Source organism: Capsicum annuum, chromosome 4, assembly GCF_002878395.1.
Source record: "Capsicum annuum cultivar UCD-10X-F1 chromosome 4, UCD10Xv1.1, whole genome shotgun sequence".
NCBI classification, from domain to species: Eukaryota; Viridiplantae; Streptophyta; class Magnoliopsida; order Solanales; family Solanaceae; genus Capsicum; species Capsicum annuum.
Window position 1 is genome coordinate 225,403,163 of NC_061114.1, and position 17,991 is coordinate 225,421,153.

The 17,991-nt window shown below is 34.1% G+C and overlaps 1 long non-coding RNA gene across 1 annotated transcript; it reads right to left on the reverse strand.

The window, feature by feature from the left end:
* Positions 1 to 577: 577 nt before the first annotated feature.
* On the reverse strand, positions 578 to 4,514 carry LOC107867012. The gene is made up of 4 exons (XR_001673083.2): positions 3,952 to 4,514; positions 3,646 to 3,855; positions 1,258 to 3,542; positions 578 to 1,095 (listed from the first exon to the last, which is right to left on the reverse strand). It is a non-coding gene; the product is annotated as an uncharacterized LOC107867012 (long non-coding RNA).
* Between the last annotated feature and the right edge of the window lie 13,477 nt (positions 4,515 to 17,991).

A 17,991-nucleotide genomic window follows, 5' to 3' on the forward strand; every position in this document is an offset into this window, starting at 1 on the left:
TAGTGGGAACTATAATGTTCTCCATCTCTATGTACAGTTCCAACATAAAATCTTACAACCTTTAATACCATCTCTGTACAGTCCCAAAGAATTCCTATTGTTCACGAAAATGTCAGAATGCTGCCGTCTTCATCGCATTAAGACGGCATAGACCCATAAGTGGTTGCAGTAACCTATCAACTCTCTAAAGTTGGGCATGTAATTTATGAAAATAGCAAACTGCAAGAATAAACATGTTTTGACAAAACAAATATGACCTTAAACTTAACTAAGCATAAGAAACACTAAGATAATCAAATCTTATATCATAAAAAACCGTTTGGAGTGAAGTTTCTCAAATCAAATAACATTTAGCTATCAGAAAAACACACCATCTAAATAAGGATCCAGGTGGATTCGAACCACCGACCTCTCGACTGCTTATAAACATCGAGCGCTCCTCCATAAACCGAGCTCTTGGACCCATTCAGCAGCGAATTGAGAAAAACAATACTGTACAGTAACTCGTTCGTTGTTATTAAAGGGCATCACATTTGTGTAAAAAGAGCTCTTTTGTAACACAGTAATTTCTGAAATCTCAGGTAAAAATACGAATTCATTTGTAAAGGAAGTTTCAAAATATTAGTAAAGCTATCATGACATCTTCACACCGAAGACACAAAAAAATTATTTACCTAAAATAACCACTAGATAAGTAAATTAATACAGTACGACATTAATCAACACAACCATAACATCCAAACGCTAATGTTTGATATGAACGCTCAACTGCAACAACATTCCCACTTGGCAGTACTTAATAATTAGTATTAAGTACACACGGCCATTTGAGATGAATGCATCCCAATATAATTTCACCACTTGCCAATACTACTTGAGAGTAGCAAGTACACGACCAATTTAAAATATTACCAGGCAGGGGAATTAACAGTGTAATGTATTTTCCATAGGCTAGTAAATAAAACTGAAAATATCTGTCCAATAAACAAGGCCGAGAGCGGAACTGATGCAGTAGAAAATTAAACGCACCATCAGCCTTCGTAAAACTGTTATTAATTGTAATGTACAATCCACTCAGTTGATAAACAGCAAGTCCTGGCAAAGCATAGGAAAAGATGATTTCACCAATGACCAAAGAAGATGAATAATAGAAACAAAACAAGACACGATAAGTTGACATTTTTACTGTGAAAAATGTTCGAATTAACTTAAAAACTCATTAAAACAAAAACTGAGGCAGTTAAGTCAGATGATTACCAAGAGGGGATACCATAAACCATAACAAAGCCTCGGTCAGGAGATCCAACTATCCACGGCAATTTTTATCGATGAGAGTAACAAATACAAGACCTCATCCATTAAAAGGAGCTGGCGCACAATGAAATACTGGAAAATCCTCAAACAACATGACGGTAACGGATCATCGGAAAGTAATCGCATGTATAACCCAATCACTGTAGAGATGTTGGTTAACATTGAGGAGGCTATCAATTCTCCTCTGTGTGAGGAGATATACTCAAAGCAGTGAAAAATGAGTGCGCGTCCATTTCGCACACAAACAAGGCAGCACCTGTTAAGGCTATCCAACCCTCATTTACAACAGATGAGAGGGAAACCATGAGCCTACTAAATCTTTAACTTGAATGACAGCAGGAACCTTATAGAACCACTCCAACAGCAGCAGCAAACAACAGAAGCTAAACCATGTCCATAGCAGCAGCAGTTAACCATGAGGCTATCAAATCTTCAACTCCAGCAGCAGCAAACCACGAGGTTACAGATATTCAACCTCAACAGCAGCAGCAAAGCATATGGTAATGAAATCCATATCGCTATCAAGTCTCCAGCAGCAGCAGCAGCAGCAGCAGCAGCAGAAGAGCTACAAAAGCTTCAACATCGGCAAGGACTTAAACTAACCATTTGCAAAAATGCTCCTCCGAGGTTTTGTAAAGCAGAACCCTTCATCATCAGCTACATGACAGATCTAGCTGGTACATTGAATGGTTTTCTAGACCAAATCCAACCTGACTAAAACAAGTACCCTCCCAAAAGGGCTACAAAATAAGGGGGCTATAACAATTCCAACTTGGTGGAAGAATTACATTTAACTGAATAGAGAGCAAGGCTCTTCAGCACACTTAAACATCCTTACCACAAGTCCGATTAAAACATCATACCCATGTACAACTAAGAACTGTACTAATTGCAAAATATATCAACGCGAATTTATATATATATACACACACACACACACACACCCCAAGAGGAGAAACTGCATGTCCAAACTAATAGAAAACATATATATATATAAAACAGAAGCCGCATCGTCTATTCATTCATATTATAAAGCTAAGTGACGATGTTCTGGAAAGAGCCGAAGTTGTGAGAAGAGTCTTAGAATTAGAACCAATTTTACAAAAGCCACAGCTCACAATTACCCTACTTACTAGATTAATTAAACAATTTTTTCACAATTAGTCTCACCACAAATTTTAATATTCTGGATAAACAGGTTAAAATTCATGACAAATCTCGTAAGAGGCTTAATTTTCCAGCAAATATATATGCCAAATTATTTTTCCAATAGTTTGGAGCATCTTCCATTGGATGGTGTAGGCTCTTTGAGATGAAGAAAAAATATATCTTTTAGCAATTCATAGTTGAGACGATCATAAAATTTTTATCAATTAGTCTGATTCAAATTTGAGATGAGAAAAAAATGTAAAGTACCTTTTAGCAATTCATAGTTGAGAAAGAATAATAAAATTTCGTTACAAGAATTTTGTATCAGTGAAGGTATAACTGAAAAGTTAAGGTCTAAATAGTGCCTAATTGAAATTAAATTTAGTCAGAAGAATTTTGTATCAGTTAAGGTCAATTAGTGCCTAATTGAAATTTAGAGCAAGTAATTCATATATGGTAGCTGTTTATGAAAATTGAGTAAATTTTGTCAACTAAATTAAATTAGTACCTTTAGTGGAGTGCTGCAGACGATACGTTGCATTGTCCATCGCCGTGTTAAGCAAATTAACGTGGGTTAATTGCCTTGACCAATTCATAACAAGTAACCCCCGTATCGATGCAGTTTTTTGGATGCAGGAACAATGAAAAAGCAGGAAAATAAAAAGGACAGAGACCCCACACAGAGAGAGGAGAGCCGGGTAAAAAATAAACCCCCGTGCCTCTCCCCTCCAAACACCAAAAAATCATATTTTTATTAGGTACTTTTGACCTGCCATGCGAGCGCACCCAACATGGCAAAGGCCTGCTAACATGAACAATAAATCTCAATTTTTCCCCTCATACCCCTCACATCGCTCAAATCTTTTATCCTCTCGTACATATGCATGCATAAATAAAATTTAACGCAATTGAGACATTCAATTAATTATAGACATCAAATAAAAACTAATATAACCTTAGATACACCATAAGATGGCTGATCTCGATCATCAAACGACTTGAATAAATACCGGTTCAAACTGTTCCATCATAAAACGAGACGGTACAATTGAGAATAGCCCTTCAATTTGCGTCAAAACCTGCAGCACGTAAAAATTATTAGCACTTCCTCAACAAAATTAAAATTGGTTCAATTCTATCTTTTTTCTAGCAAACAAAACACAACAAACAAATTTAGCTCACCGTTCTACGCAAACATCAGCTGAATCTTCACAAAGACAACACCTTGATTGCTGAAGATATAGCTCCAACCTCCATGAATCTAATCTCAGAAAACTACACAGATCTAACGCCAACCTCCATGAATCTAATCTCTGAAGACTTCACAGATCTGACGCTCAATGACAACGAGACATCAATTGAACAATCCGTGCAACTCGGCTCCATTCAGATCTGCAAAGGGATTAGCATGTTTTCAGCATACACAAGCTTGCTCAATTCAGCTTTTCCAGCTGAATTCAACAGACAAAAAAAGATAATTCAACTCACAAGTAAAGCGCTCCTGCAAACAAACAGCCGAATCCTCACGAATTCAACACCTTCGGTTAGCCTCATCTCCATCAAACCAGGCCCAGAATCACCAGATCTACCATCTCTTAATCAACCAGCACCTCTTTCAACGGACATCGAACCGCTGCACCGTTCAGCTGGCCAACCACCAAGCCTTCACAGAAGCACAGCAAATCCATACTCAAAACGTAGATCGTGCTCCGATCTACAGAGATCTGAACACGAAAATTGAAGAAGAAAAACCAGCTAGACGAGATCTGGAGAAAGATTGAGGCTAACCTCGGAAGGAATTGGTATGCATAAAGAAAAAGCGGAGGTCATTATTTATTGATAATTTTGAAGGATCGGACGGTTGAGATTGATTTAAGATAAGATATTTAACGGTAAGATGAGTTATAACCGAATGAGGCGGCAAAGAAGTTGACGGGGAATAGGGTACGCAAAATAACAGCTGTTATGGAAATTTATTTTTTTTAATCAAAAAGGGGAAGGTTCTGGATGTACATTTTGACTAGGACATCTCAACTTTTGTAACGTGTTATAATATGCTTCTCACGTCTAACACTATAATTTCAAAATTTTCGCCTCTTCTTCAATTAATTAAATAATACTAATAAATAAAATCTATGTTTTGCCAAAAAGAAAAAATATCTCTAATTTTCGTCACATAAGCTTGCTATTGACATAAATTATGCAGGCCCTTGGCCTTGTTTTGAGCCAGTATTAAAAAAAAAAAATATTTAAATGTAGGGTTCCAAAAATTTTTACTAAATTTAAATTTTATTTTATCAAATTTAAGTGTCATTTTTCTTAAAAATCAAAAAAAAAAATAACATAATTACTTTACTTTTTCTAAAAGAAAAAAATATAAAAAAAAAATCATATTTGGCTAACCTCTTTCCTCTTAGAAAGAGGTTAGTGGGGAACATATATGTTAAATAGAAGTGGTTTAGTGGTTCAATGGTTGAGACCGAAACATGTATAAATCAAAGTTGAAACCAATTTGATAATAATGAAGATATACGATAAAAACTGCATCTGGGGAACAAATTTTAATTATATTTTCAACATTATTGTTGTTGCACCTTTAAAAATAAAAATAAAATATTAATTTTTAGCCCATTTTTAATCATAATATTTTAAACTTTATTTTTAACCATGACAAGCAGTAGTTATGAAGATTATATCAAGAACAAAGTTTATGCATGTGATTTGAAGAGGGCGGATCAAGTGAAGAAAATCTTGTTTTAACTATCTATACAGCCAAAAAGTTGTTTTAACCAATTTTCGTGAAGAAGGCGGATCAAGTGAAGAAAATTAAGTCAAAAATGAGAGATTTGTTAGGATTTTTATCCTGATTTTCTTACCAAATTGAAGTTTTATTTTTATTAGATGAGAAATAAAAGTAATATCAGAATTGCTTTTACTTTTCCTAAAAAAAAATATACAACTTTTTCATATTTGGCTAACTTCTTTCTAAGAGAAAAGATTTTGAAATTTATAAATAGAAGTGCTTTGATGGTTCGATGGTTCAGACTGAAGACATATATAAATCAAATTTGAAACCAATTTGATGATAATGAAGATATATGTTAAAAATTACACGTGAAGAACAAATTTCAATCATATTTTCAATATTCTTGTTGCACCTTTAAAAATAAAAATAAAATATTAATTTTTAGCCCATTTTTAATCATAATATTTTAAACTTTATTTTTAATCATGGCAAACGGCAGTTATGAAGATTATATCAAGAATAAAGTTTATGCATGTGATTTGAAGAAGGCGGATCAAGTGAAGAAAATCTTGTTTTAACCATCTATGCAACCGAAAAGTTGTTTTAACTAACTTTCGTGAAGAAGGCGGATCAAGTGAAGAAAATCAAGCCAAAAATAAGAGATTTGTTAGGATTTTTATCCTGATTTTCTTACCAAATTGAAGTTTTATTTTTCTTAGAAGAGAAATAAAAGTAATATCAGAATTGTTTTTACTTTTCCTGAAAGAAAATATGCAACTTTTTCATATTTGGCTAACCTCTTTCAGGGAAAAGGATTGACACTTTATAAATAGAACGCTCTCTCTTTTCATATCATAACACAATAGAATACACAATATAGTCGTTAAAAGAGTCTTGTTTAGGGAAAGATTTTCTTTCAATAGGTTTTTAAGTTTTTCAATATTATTTTAATATGTAGGTCGTTTGACCATACCATATTAATAACATGTTTTAAGTATTTAGTTTTCGTTGTCGTCTGAATTATCACCGTCTTGCTTTGCAAACTTTAAGCTTCCGCGTGACACCACGAAGAAGAAACTTCAGACACAAATAAAGAACGCTCCCTTGCAATTACCGACACACTCCCACCCCCCTAATGATACAAGATCGACAAGGAAGACACTAACACATACCAAAACAGTCCATGATTTGAAGAGCCGAGGACCCTTTTAGTGACCCATCTCGGATTCACTACACAATAACAATACAAGCACGATAACAACAAGATTCTAAGGTGTTCAACATCTATAATCAGCGATCCACAAACTAAGATTACAACATAATAACAAGAACAAAAATGACACAACAAGGTCTCGGATTTGGACACCCAAAATCGAGATGAACACAACAACAATAATAAGATAGAATGATAGATAACTTGACACACCATGCACAAACACTATGAACCAAAGTGTACATTAAACACTAAAACCCAAGAATTCATACAAATAACATAAAGGTCTTACGATGACCTCAAGGGAACAGAATCCCCAAGCAACCAATGTTTCAAAACAAGCAACCAACACAAGTGATTCCACACTTGTCACAAGTGATATCCACACTTGTATGAACACTCTCAAAGAGCTCTCAAAATATCATCTAAGTTATGACAAAATGACCTAACATGTTCTATTTATAGCCTAGGTTTCAACTTAATATAAAATGACTAGAATGCCCTTAATGAGCCAAGACAAAAGGGAGGCCTTGGAGTGTGAATATTGGATGGCTTTGGAGTGTTGGGACTTGTTCTCTACACTTCAAAGCTTGTTTCATTGGTTGGGCAGCCACTCGAGCTCGAGTCTTTACGTATTGATCCACAATCATGATCGTACTTGCATCACCTAACCCTCTACCTTAATCCATGTCCTTCACATCTTCCTATGGGTCATGTCCTCCGTAAACTGTAATTGCTCCATATCATGTCTAATTACCTTCCTTCAATATTTTTTCGGCCTATCTCTATCCCGCCTAAAATCATTCATAATCAGTGTCTCACACCTCCGTAGTGGAGCATTAGAGTCCTTGCTCATCAGGTGCCCGAACCAATGTAATCTCACTTCTCTCATCTTGTTCTCCACCGAAGTCACTCTCACCTTCTCCCGAATAATCTCATTCTTCACCCTATCTTTTTTAGTATGGCCAGACATCCATCGCAACATCCCTAAATTCACCGCCTTCAACTTATATGACACTGTTTAATCATAAGAACTTCGTTCGCTTGATGGTTTGACGCGTCGCTTGTGTGGTCGAGCTCGTATGTTCGAGCCTTTGTTTGGGTATGTTTTGTTCTTGATTTTTGGCCTTTTTCTAACTTTTGCTTTGTGTGATAAAAGATCTGTTAAGGAGTTTTGAATCGGTTTTGAACCTCCCACTTCCATTTTTTAATCAAATTAAAATATGATAAACCAATTGAACTAGAATTCAATTTAATTAGTGCTACAAGAATTAAGTTACTTGTTCAAAAGATGTTGAGCATAATAATTAAACTTAAAGCTAGACCTAAATTGAAAAGTAATTATTTTAATTTACAATTTCTATGTGTTTGTATCGATAAAGTCTGTTTTTTGGCTTGTTAAATTTGCTTTACTTATATCAGTTGCTACTTCTACGTACAACACTTTCCCGATGATGAAGTTGATTAAGATTAATTTACGAAATTAAATGGATGATGAGCTTTTTAAATAGTTGTTGGTGCCTTAAATGGAGAAAGAAGTATTTGGTATTATCTCCTATGAGGCTATTAGGAATACATTTCGAAATATGAAAACTCGTTAAGGAGTTGTTCTAGTTTAATTGATCTATATTTTAATTTATTAATGCGCTTTAAATAGTTTTTATTAATATAATGTTATTTTATCAATTCTTCATTTATTTTTTTAGCGGCCGCCCTACCTAAACCAATCATCATATCGGGTAACTGGACATATTGCTTCTTTGCTAGTTCCCTTGAGTAGGTATAAAACTTCCTTATTCTAGGTTATTTGGTACTGCCTTCTTTTGTGGACTCCTAGGAATTCCGTATAGAGAAAAAGAGAGTCTTCAAGTTGAACTAGCTCTAGGGTTGCTGAAAACTTCTTTGCCTTCGACAGAGTACATGTTTTTGAAGTGGGCAAAACCTCTTCCTTAAGGAAAAGTGTATAACCCAAGGCTACGAACCCAGTGCCGTAGTCAGCCAGGTGAGTAACGAACAGGCCGTAGGCAGAGGAGGCCCCTTTCCCAATCAAAGTCTTTCCCCCTTAATCTGCAATGGAATCTGCTCTGACCCACAACCCCTTGCCAGATTGACAGTGAATGAATCCTTGTCAGACAAGTGCGATTTCCGGGTGGGAAGAAAGTGATTGCCAGCTCTTTGAAAAGACATACTGACCTGACGAGGTAAGAGAGGACTAGTTGTCCCTTATGTTCCTCTTGTTAACAGCGAGGATCTTTCCCTTGAATTGGGAAATGTTAATATGCCTCAAGATGAAGAGAGTGAAACTAACCCGATTTTAACTGACTCGGAATCCGCCACAAAGGATTGCCTAATTGCAGTTTGTCGGAAAAGAGTGCTTCGCTAGGTCGAGGTAAGTAAGGTATACGAAGGAAAAACCTATTTGATAATGAAAGTGACCAAAGATATTCGTTTTTCAAAAAACTTTAGCTTGTACACAAATACAGCAGTCCCTTCCTAAATGCTGGGAATTCCGGATCGAAGAAGAGGCAGATCAAAATATGGCTTTAGTCGATATGAAGTTCATTTCACTACGTATAAAGTTGTGAAAAAGCAAAGAAAGAATGGCTATAAACATCATCGACCTTTCATTGATCTTTTGCGCCTCGGGCGTTTGCCAGTCGATCAACCAAGAAATGAGTTGGTCGAAAGCAAGCCTACACTGGCCACCGTCACCATCCTTTCTTTATTAGTTAGTGCCAGCTCTAGCTCTCCCGACGAAGAAATCTCGCTTTCGAACTAACCAACCATGGAGCTACCTGCCAACAAGCAAAACGAGTTCTCATTCACGGATAACTAAGCTTTGACAAGGGAGAGGGGGACCCTTCTCTCATACCCGCCCTGACTCTACTCTTTCTATACTCTCTTTGTCTGCTCCTCCCGGTCCCCGTCGCGGCCTTAGATTCATTGGTGATTCCGCGGTACATCTACGGTATAGATGCCTTGCCAGCAGAAAGAAATCCAGAGTCCCTATCGCCCTCCCAATGCAACCTCTCGAGTCCTAGCGAGGGAATAATTAAGTCATAATTCATTTGTTGATTGTATCATTAACCATTTCTTTTTTTTGGTACGAGGAACGTCATCATGAATCCACTGATTTCTGCCGCTTCCCTTATTGCTGCTGGATTGGCCGTAGGGCTTGCTTCTATTGGACCTGGAGTTGGTCATCTCTATTTGTGTTTTCATCTAGGTCGGCTGACCCTGCCTGCAATGTCCGATAACGGCGCTGAAGTAGTGAATCTATCGGCACCATAGCATTGGTATACAACGAAAGAGGAGGAAAGAGCGTAAACTCGACTCTAAAAGTTTCAGTTGCCTCCCTCTCTCCGCCCTATAACTGAAAAAAAGGAGCACGGCGAAAAGCCAACCTTTTTTTTTTTTATTCGTTTGACGAGGGATTAAGTACGAATCTCTTTCTTCCCGAAAAGGGAATACCTTCTTTCTCTATTTCAATCTGACAAGTTCAAACTTCTTAGGCAGTCTAGGAGTCTGAGTTCGCGGTTCATGGGAACCATCTCAGTCTTTTGTGGACGTAGTTCAGAAGTCGCTCCTTGTCCGGTAAGCAAAAGCAAGCAAGGGAGCCTCTGGCTTCGTCCCTTCGTCTCGCCACAACACAAGCTGTGGTATAATCTGTCTATACCTCACTCGGTTCAGTAAGATAAAGAAGTTCTCTTAAAGAAGACCGCCAACTCCTATCCCGAAGATACAAAGCGCCCGGTCCTCTTCTCTTGTGTCGAAGTGCAGTGTAGTGTGGTGAGGTTTTGCCTCACAGAACTCACGCTTTTTCCATCACGATTTTCTCTTCGAGAACACTCGCCTCGTCGATTCTTCCCCTCGTTCCTTTTATCTTGGACATTGAGATGTTCATGCAAAGCATAGGCGTCACAAGCGGTACACTGAACACCAACCCAGCGCGAGATGTACCTTGTGGGGGGGGGGGGGCGTATCGATATTGCTTTAAAAAAAAAAAAATTGCGTACACCACTCTAATCGAGCCAAGCTATGAGATGATAGCTAAGTCATGGTTAAACAACTAAGTGGGTGAGAATGTGATGCATAATATCTTAAATATATTTAATATATCGTCACACCTAATATTTCCCCTCATGACATAAATAACGTGGATTTACGATGAGGTAGTATGTCACTACGAGCCGATTTTGCCTTGTTTTGGGCCAATGTACTAGTTAGAGTCAAGCTATTAGAACATGACTTAGAACAAATGGATAAGAATGTGACGCATAAGTTTTAACATTAAACATTGAGTGAAGGTACAAACAATCTAAAGGCATATTCCCCTTCCCGAATTTGTCGTCAAAATTTACTTTAACACTTTAATTTTATTGATAATTATTTATTTTTCTAAATAAATTTTGCATAAATTATATACCATTCCAAATATATAACTTAACTCTCACAATGGAGAGTGTAATACACTCGTCTCCAAGTCAGCGTGACGTTGCCACGCAAATAGGCAAAAAAAAAATATATGTAAATTAAAAAAAAAAAATCTTTTTCACCCCCTTCCCCAAGCTTTATTCTTCATCCTGCACCCCATTTTCTCTCTTGTTCAGCCCCCCCCCCTCCCCAGCCCCCCATAACCCCTTCATACAATCTGCAAACACTCATTCTGTCGCCCCTCACCTCTCTCCGTTTGGCTGAATCTACAACCCCTAACCCCACCCCGCCTCATCCCCCGGTCCCCCCCTCCACACACCATCTCAATATTATTATTTTTTGTATTTGAGGGTCATTTTTTAAAACAAAGCATGGATATACAATAACAAGAACAAAACATTCAATCCCACATCCACCTCATTCTTTTCTTGTTATGTAAATTCAAATTGTTGGAATTTGATTTTTGTTTTAATTTGTTCAATCAAAATAAGAATGCGACAGCTATGAAGTTAATTTAGATATTGAGGAAAACTAATTTTGATGAAATAAATTATATTTTTTTTGAAGATTTCTGTGTAAGAAGATGATGTTATTATAAAAATTCAGATGAAAATATTTTGATATGTATTGAAAATGGTTGATAGAAGTGGGAAAAAAAATAGAGGAATTAGAAGAGAGGGGGTGGTGGGGTTTGAGGAATAAGAAGATAGGGGGTGGTGCGTGTGAGGAAGAAGAAATATAGTGGGCCCAATTTATTTTTTTTACTTTTTTTTTTAATTCAAAACGTGCTTTAATTTCTTCCACATCAGCCCTTAAGGGGTAATATAATTCAAGCAAAAAATATTTAGGGGATAAATAGTTATCGATAAAGTTAAAGTGTTAAAGTAAATTTTGACGACAAGTTCAAGGGAGTATTTATGCCTTTCCCATATGCAATTCATAATTTTTTAACTAAAAATTACACAAATACACAACTTATGTTTCTAATATTAATTACAAAAAAATCCAACTTTCTAAACATATTACAAAAATCCCAACACATACACAAAATGCTATGTATATGTCGGCTATGTTATGTATATTAATAGGGAGAGAGAATAAAGTAATTTAAAAAGTGGGAGAGAGAGTAATTCTTCCAAATGGTTGGTATTTATATTATTTATACTTTTTTTATCCCATGAGTTATTTTGTAGTTTAAGTGAAAGCTTGATAAAAAAAGGGCAAAATATATGAAGTAACATATCTATGTATTCAATTATAAAAAATAACACTAGTTTTATGAAATTACATTTCATAGCATTTATGGCATATTTTTGTTGTGTTCCGCTTTTTTTTACCTTATTGGAAAAGTAACCTTCAGTTACCCCTCTTTTCACGCCACTATTCCTTCTCTCTTCATTTTTGAAAGCTATTTTTCCGTTTTTTCCGCCATTAACAAAAACTTTCAGCTTCACTTTTACTTTCTTTTGCAAGATTTTAGCTATATCAAATCTTCATATATTTCAGGTAACACTTAATTTAGCTATTGCATGTTTTTTTGTTTTTTTGGAGATTTTTCGACTCTAACACATCTCAAAATCAGATTTTTTTGTTTTTTTTTTTGTTTTAATGAATGAACAAACACTAGAATCACAAAATAAAACTACTGGCATACGAAATTTAAATTTGGTTTCAGATTGTGGACCGTCTTTTAGTATCGGCTTAACTCAAGAAGAAGTTGTTAAAGTTGTTTCATCTTCTTTACAGTTTAAGAAATTTCACAGATCGAAGGAGATTAGATTAAAATTTTGCAACGATCCGGTTAAGATGACAGAAATTATGGGAAAAAAAAGGTTGCAGAAAAAGCATTCTCCAAAGAAAATAAAAATTTAAAAAGGGACAGAGAAGAAAAGAAAAGCTCAAGAAATTGAAGTTTTGAGTAATAAGGTTAATGAGGAAGTGCAGAATTCTTTTGCTGACGATTCTCAAGAAAATAGTGATGAAGAGGCATTTTTTTTGTGTGTAAATGTATTTTTTTAAGTAAATGTATTTTGCTATAAGTTTAGATGTTACTAAAGTTGTAAGTTATATGTATTTTTCGAAATACTGAATATGTATTTTATGTTTTTGATGATATGTGGAGGGCAAATTTAGTAGAAAACATATTTGTAAAGATGATAGGATAATTGTGAAAATATACTGTTAATAAATAGGTTAATACTTATGAACAAGTTTTTTTTGCTATATGTATTTTTATATATTTAATATGTATTTTTTTAAGAATTTATTATATTTTGCACTGATAAAATACATATGTATGTTACTTTTAGTTTAACTACCATATCAGTATATTCGCTATAGGGTATGCCATTGGATATATGTATTTTTGGCTTATTTGATATATTTTTTTCAGTCTTGGTTGTATTTTTACAATAATTGATTTATATTTTTCAGTGTTGGTTGTATTTTTAGCATACTTGATGTGTATTTTTTAGTGTTGCTTATAATTTTGATTATATTTGATATATTTTTTTCAGTGTTGGTTGCATGTTATATTTTTTTTTTTTTGTATGCTTGAATTTTGTTTACAGATTAAGAAGTGGTAGTTTTACTTTGTATAGGTTATGCGGGATGAAATATTCATAGTCAGAAAACTTTCAAGATTTGCACCACACATGTACTCGTACAGTGACAAAGATATTTATGAAAGCATACGCACAATTTTAAACAAGGAACAGTTTAAAAACTTTTGCTACAATAATATTTTTGGTTATTTTATGAAGAAGCAGCAATGTGTAGTGCAAACACAGTTGTGCAGATGCGTTATGACACTTGAGGTGAAGGGTAGTTCTTCTTCTGGGATTCTGATTTGTGCTAATGACACCTTTCTTAATTTTACTCCCAGAAAATTTGCTACCATAACTGGATTGAATTGTGTGTTAAATAAATATGACTTTATTTTTTACGAGGGTATACCAAATAGGATGGTTGAGAAGTATTTCAATGGGGTAGAAATTATACAAAAAAGATAACAATTTCTAGCATTCACGGAGATAGTATGGGGGAGAACAATGATGAGGATGCTGAGAAATTTGCAATCCTGTATTTCCTGCATTCATTGGTGTTATCTGATGTTGAAACTGTGGTTATACCTCGTCTTCATTTTGATTTGGTCGATAGTGGAAGATATAAGGATTTTCCATGGGGTTCTTTATCTTTTGAAGATCTGGCCAGAAGTTTGAATAACCAGTTGAAAGCTGGTGGTCAATTTTATTTGATTCAGGGAATGCCACTGGCTATTCAAGTGTGGCTTTACGAGTGTTGTTCTAATGTCCTACCAAAGATTGCATTGAAGGTTGATAATCGGATTTCCTGATTATTAAAATGGAAGACGATTGCACCTCGTCCACGCTTTGAGTTTTTGATGAATGCTATGTTCAATGACAATGGCAAGGTTTATTGTTACTAAATACATATGTATTCATATGTAATTTACAGTATAAATATATACATTTTCATTTACAATTGTTTAACTGATTTTTTAATATGTATTATTTACCTTTTATTCTAGATTGTCTTTAAGAACATACAGCCAATGAAAAAAGAGCTGACAAAATTACAAATACCAAAGAAGGATACAATACAACATGAACGTTCCGTTGATTCTGATGACGACTTCCAGGATCCACCACCAAGAAAGATCAACGAACATTCAAAGAAGAAACAGAAGGTTGATTCATCAACACCAGTAGCGAAGAAACCTTTAATGAGAAAGCAAGTAAACGAGCATACCCAAACGAGGACACCAACTTCCCGTGCTGCAAAGGGTAATGGAATGAAGACACCAGTTTTCAAACCAATTCCAATACGACAGGCATCTTCTTCAAAACCGAAAAAAGGAAAGCAAACAACTGGGGTTATTTTTCCTCAGGCACAGTCAAAGCCAGATATTCATGTAGAGGAAGTAGCCGTCTCAAGCCTGAGAGTCATGTTGAGAAAGAAGCCTTTATTTTTAAGAAAGATTTTGATGCATTCCGTGATGAGGTAATTGTTTTTTGGCAATTATTTATTTTACATAGAAAAAATTTTGTTTATTGATTTTGTATCAAAACAGGTTCGTCGCGGGTTTAAAGGAATCCGTGGACTAATGAGAAAAAAAATCAAAAAGATGAAGAAAGCATTTGCTCAAAGCAAGGTAAATTTTTTCTTTGAAAATCTTAGTTGATTTGAATATGTATACTTATTAGATTGTCTTATACAAATACAACATAATAACTCATTATGTTATTGGACTTTATTTTTTCAGGATCAGGTTGTAGATATAGAAGCTAATAAATCAAATATTGATGAGGGAGGGTTAGAGCAATCTGGACAACATTTCAGTTCTGATGTTGTTCAATCTTCGGATAATATTTCTGACGGTACAAAGATAAATATTAAAGTTCAAATACAGATTTTGTTGTACTTTTAAAGTTTATAGAACTTTCAAATTTGAAATTGAATTGAAGATTGACTTTAGTATGATATGCAAGTTTTATTTTTTATGTGTTGTTTACTTATTAAATACATATGCATTGTTCATTAAATATAATTATTTTTTACATCACATGTAGTGTATATATACATTTTTGATGATGCTCACATAACAATACATATAATTTCATTTATTAAAAATATTATAACATGCAACACAGTGTGTTTTTAGTTTTGTTCAAATATATACATTTTTCAATTTGATGTTATATATCAATATGTATTTTTAATGTGTTTTACACACTACAGATGTATTTTTTAGTTCTACTCATATGTATTTTTTTAACACTACATATATATGTATTTTTAACACTGAGTGTTTTTTTTGTTATGTTAATAAATATGTATTTTTATTGTGTTTTATACACTGCATATATATTTTTATTTTACTCGTATTTATTTTTTAACACTTCATATGTATTTTAACAAAGAGTGATTTTTATTGTTATGTTTTTTAATATGTATTTTTGAGTTTGATGTTATATATCAATATGTATTTAACTGTATTTGTATATACATATATTTATTTTCATAAAAAAAAAATATTTTGTTTGACTCAAATATTAATATGTTATTTGAATTTGTATATGTATTTGTAGCAACAACATGCAGATAAAGATCCTGACCTCCAAAATATGGATTATGTTGGTACCGAAAGATCACCAAAACGATTAAGTTCGGAGGTTGATCAGGAATTGGAGGCAAATTTGTAGCAACAACATGCAGATAAAGATCCTGACCTCCAAAATATGGATTATGTTGGTACCGAAAGATCACCAAAACGATTAAGTTCGGAGGTTGATCAGGAATTGAAGGCAAATTTGTTTGGTAAAAAGGTAAATAATTATGTTTCATATATATATTCATTTGAATTCACATGTATAAACAGATACAAGTACATGTTTGTTTGATGTTTTGATTTTTTTACTTGTTTTCAAGGGGTGCACTGATTTGCATTCCGAAAAAATGAATGTTGAAATTGATTCTCAACAATTAATCCCTGATGAGCTTCTCCAAAGTATAAATTTGGATTACTTACATTCAGAGAAGGTTGTTCAACATGATTGTCGAGTACGTATAGTGATGTTAACTTTGTCTTCATGTCATGTAATAATTCAGAGGACAATTAAATTTTTTCTTTTATTTTTTTGCAGACCAGCGATGAGAAAATTGATGAAACAATTTTGTCTGATTAGCAATTCATAATCCCTGATGAGATGTTATCGATTCTAAATGCCTATCAAATACAAAGCATCATCATACATCCATCGGCAAACCGTCCAGAAGAACATGAAATTTTGGATGCAAAAACTTCTGAGATTGTTACTGAAGATCGTGCTCAAGTATGTATCTTACTATAATATATTTAGAGTTTATTTAGGTTCAATTTGATTGAAAAAAAGTAATATTCTTTTTTCAATTTTTTTGTTAGATGAACAGAGGGATCACCGATTTGAGTTCAAATTCACTGGTGAATTAAGAGGTCGAACTTGCTATAGAGGAGCAAGTTAGGACACCTCCTAATACACAGAAAGTAACCAATGATGAACAGAGGGATGGACGATTGTGGCCTGATTCACAAAACACAATCCTGGATGAGTTTCTACCTAGCTTGAATGTCTATGATAAAAAAGCATCATGAATCATCCATCCGCTAATCGTGAAGTTAACACTCCCAGAACAAAGTTAAGAATTAGACGACCATCAAAATTCAAGGAATCGCCACACACCAAAAAATTTGGTTCAGCAGCTGGTAAGTACAATAAGATATATATAATTTTTTATGTAATATGTCTTGCAAATACGTTTGTATTTATTAAGTTTTTGTATTCTATAATTACTTAGGGAGCTCAGCAAGGCTAATACGCATATTCTCCCAGAAACATCCATTTTATATCACCCGATTGATGGGATAATAGATACGAAGATTGTTAAGAACTTCAACGACTGAATTTCTGCCGACCTATTAAAAGCTACCGCCAAGAGGTAGTTTTTTTGAATTGCTTCAAATTATTTTTTTGTATCAATAGATGTTTTCATGGTTTACCATCTCCTTAAAATACCTAGGAAAGGAAAAGTGGATCATTACAAGAGGGAAAAATCAGAAATTCAAAAGATTCATTTCGGTGTTGAGACTGTTGAAGACAAAAATTGGTTCTATACGATAGGGTTTGCAGATCAGACATGGACAGACTCGATTAGTATATTATTTTTAAAAAATTTCCATTTCATTCGTAATAATGCTTAAAAATACATATTAGGTTACATTGAAAATACATATGGTTTAACATATATGTATTTTTAAGTATTCAAAGTATGATATAGTATACTACATCACATATTGTTGTATATGCTATTAGATAACATTGTCTGCATGTAACTGAACTTTAAGAATGCAATTTTAGATACACAAGTCTTCTACATTAATATAAAAAAATGCATATGTATTTTTTCTTGCATACACTTTAATATTTAGAATATAATTTTTTTGAATGCTCTAAATTTTGTGGTATTCACTAATGCAGCATATTGATGTCTGCTTATACTAATTGAGGAAGAAGTCGAAGTATGGTCCGCACAGTTCATATAAAAATGAGCCAAATAAATCATACAAATACAGTAC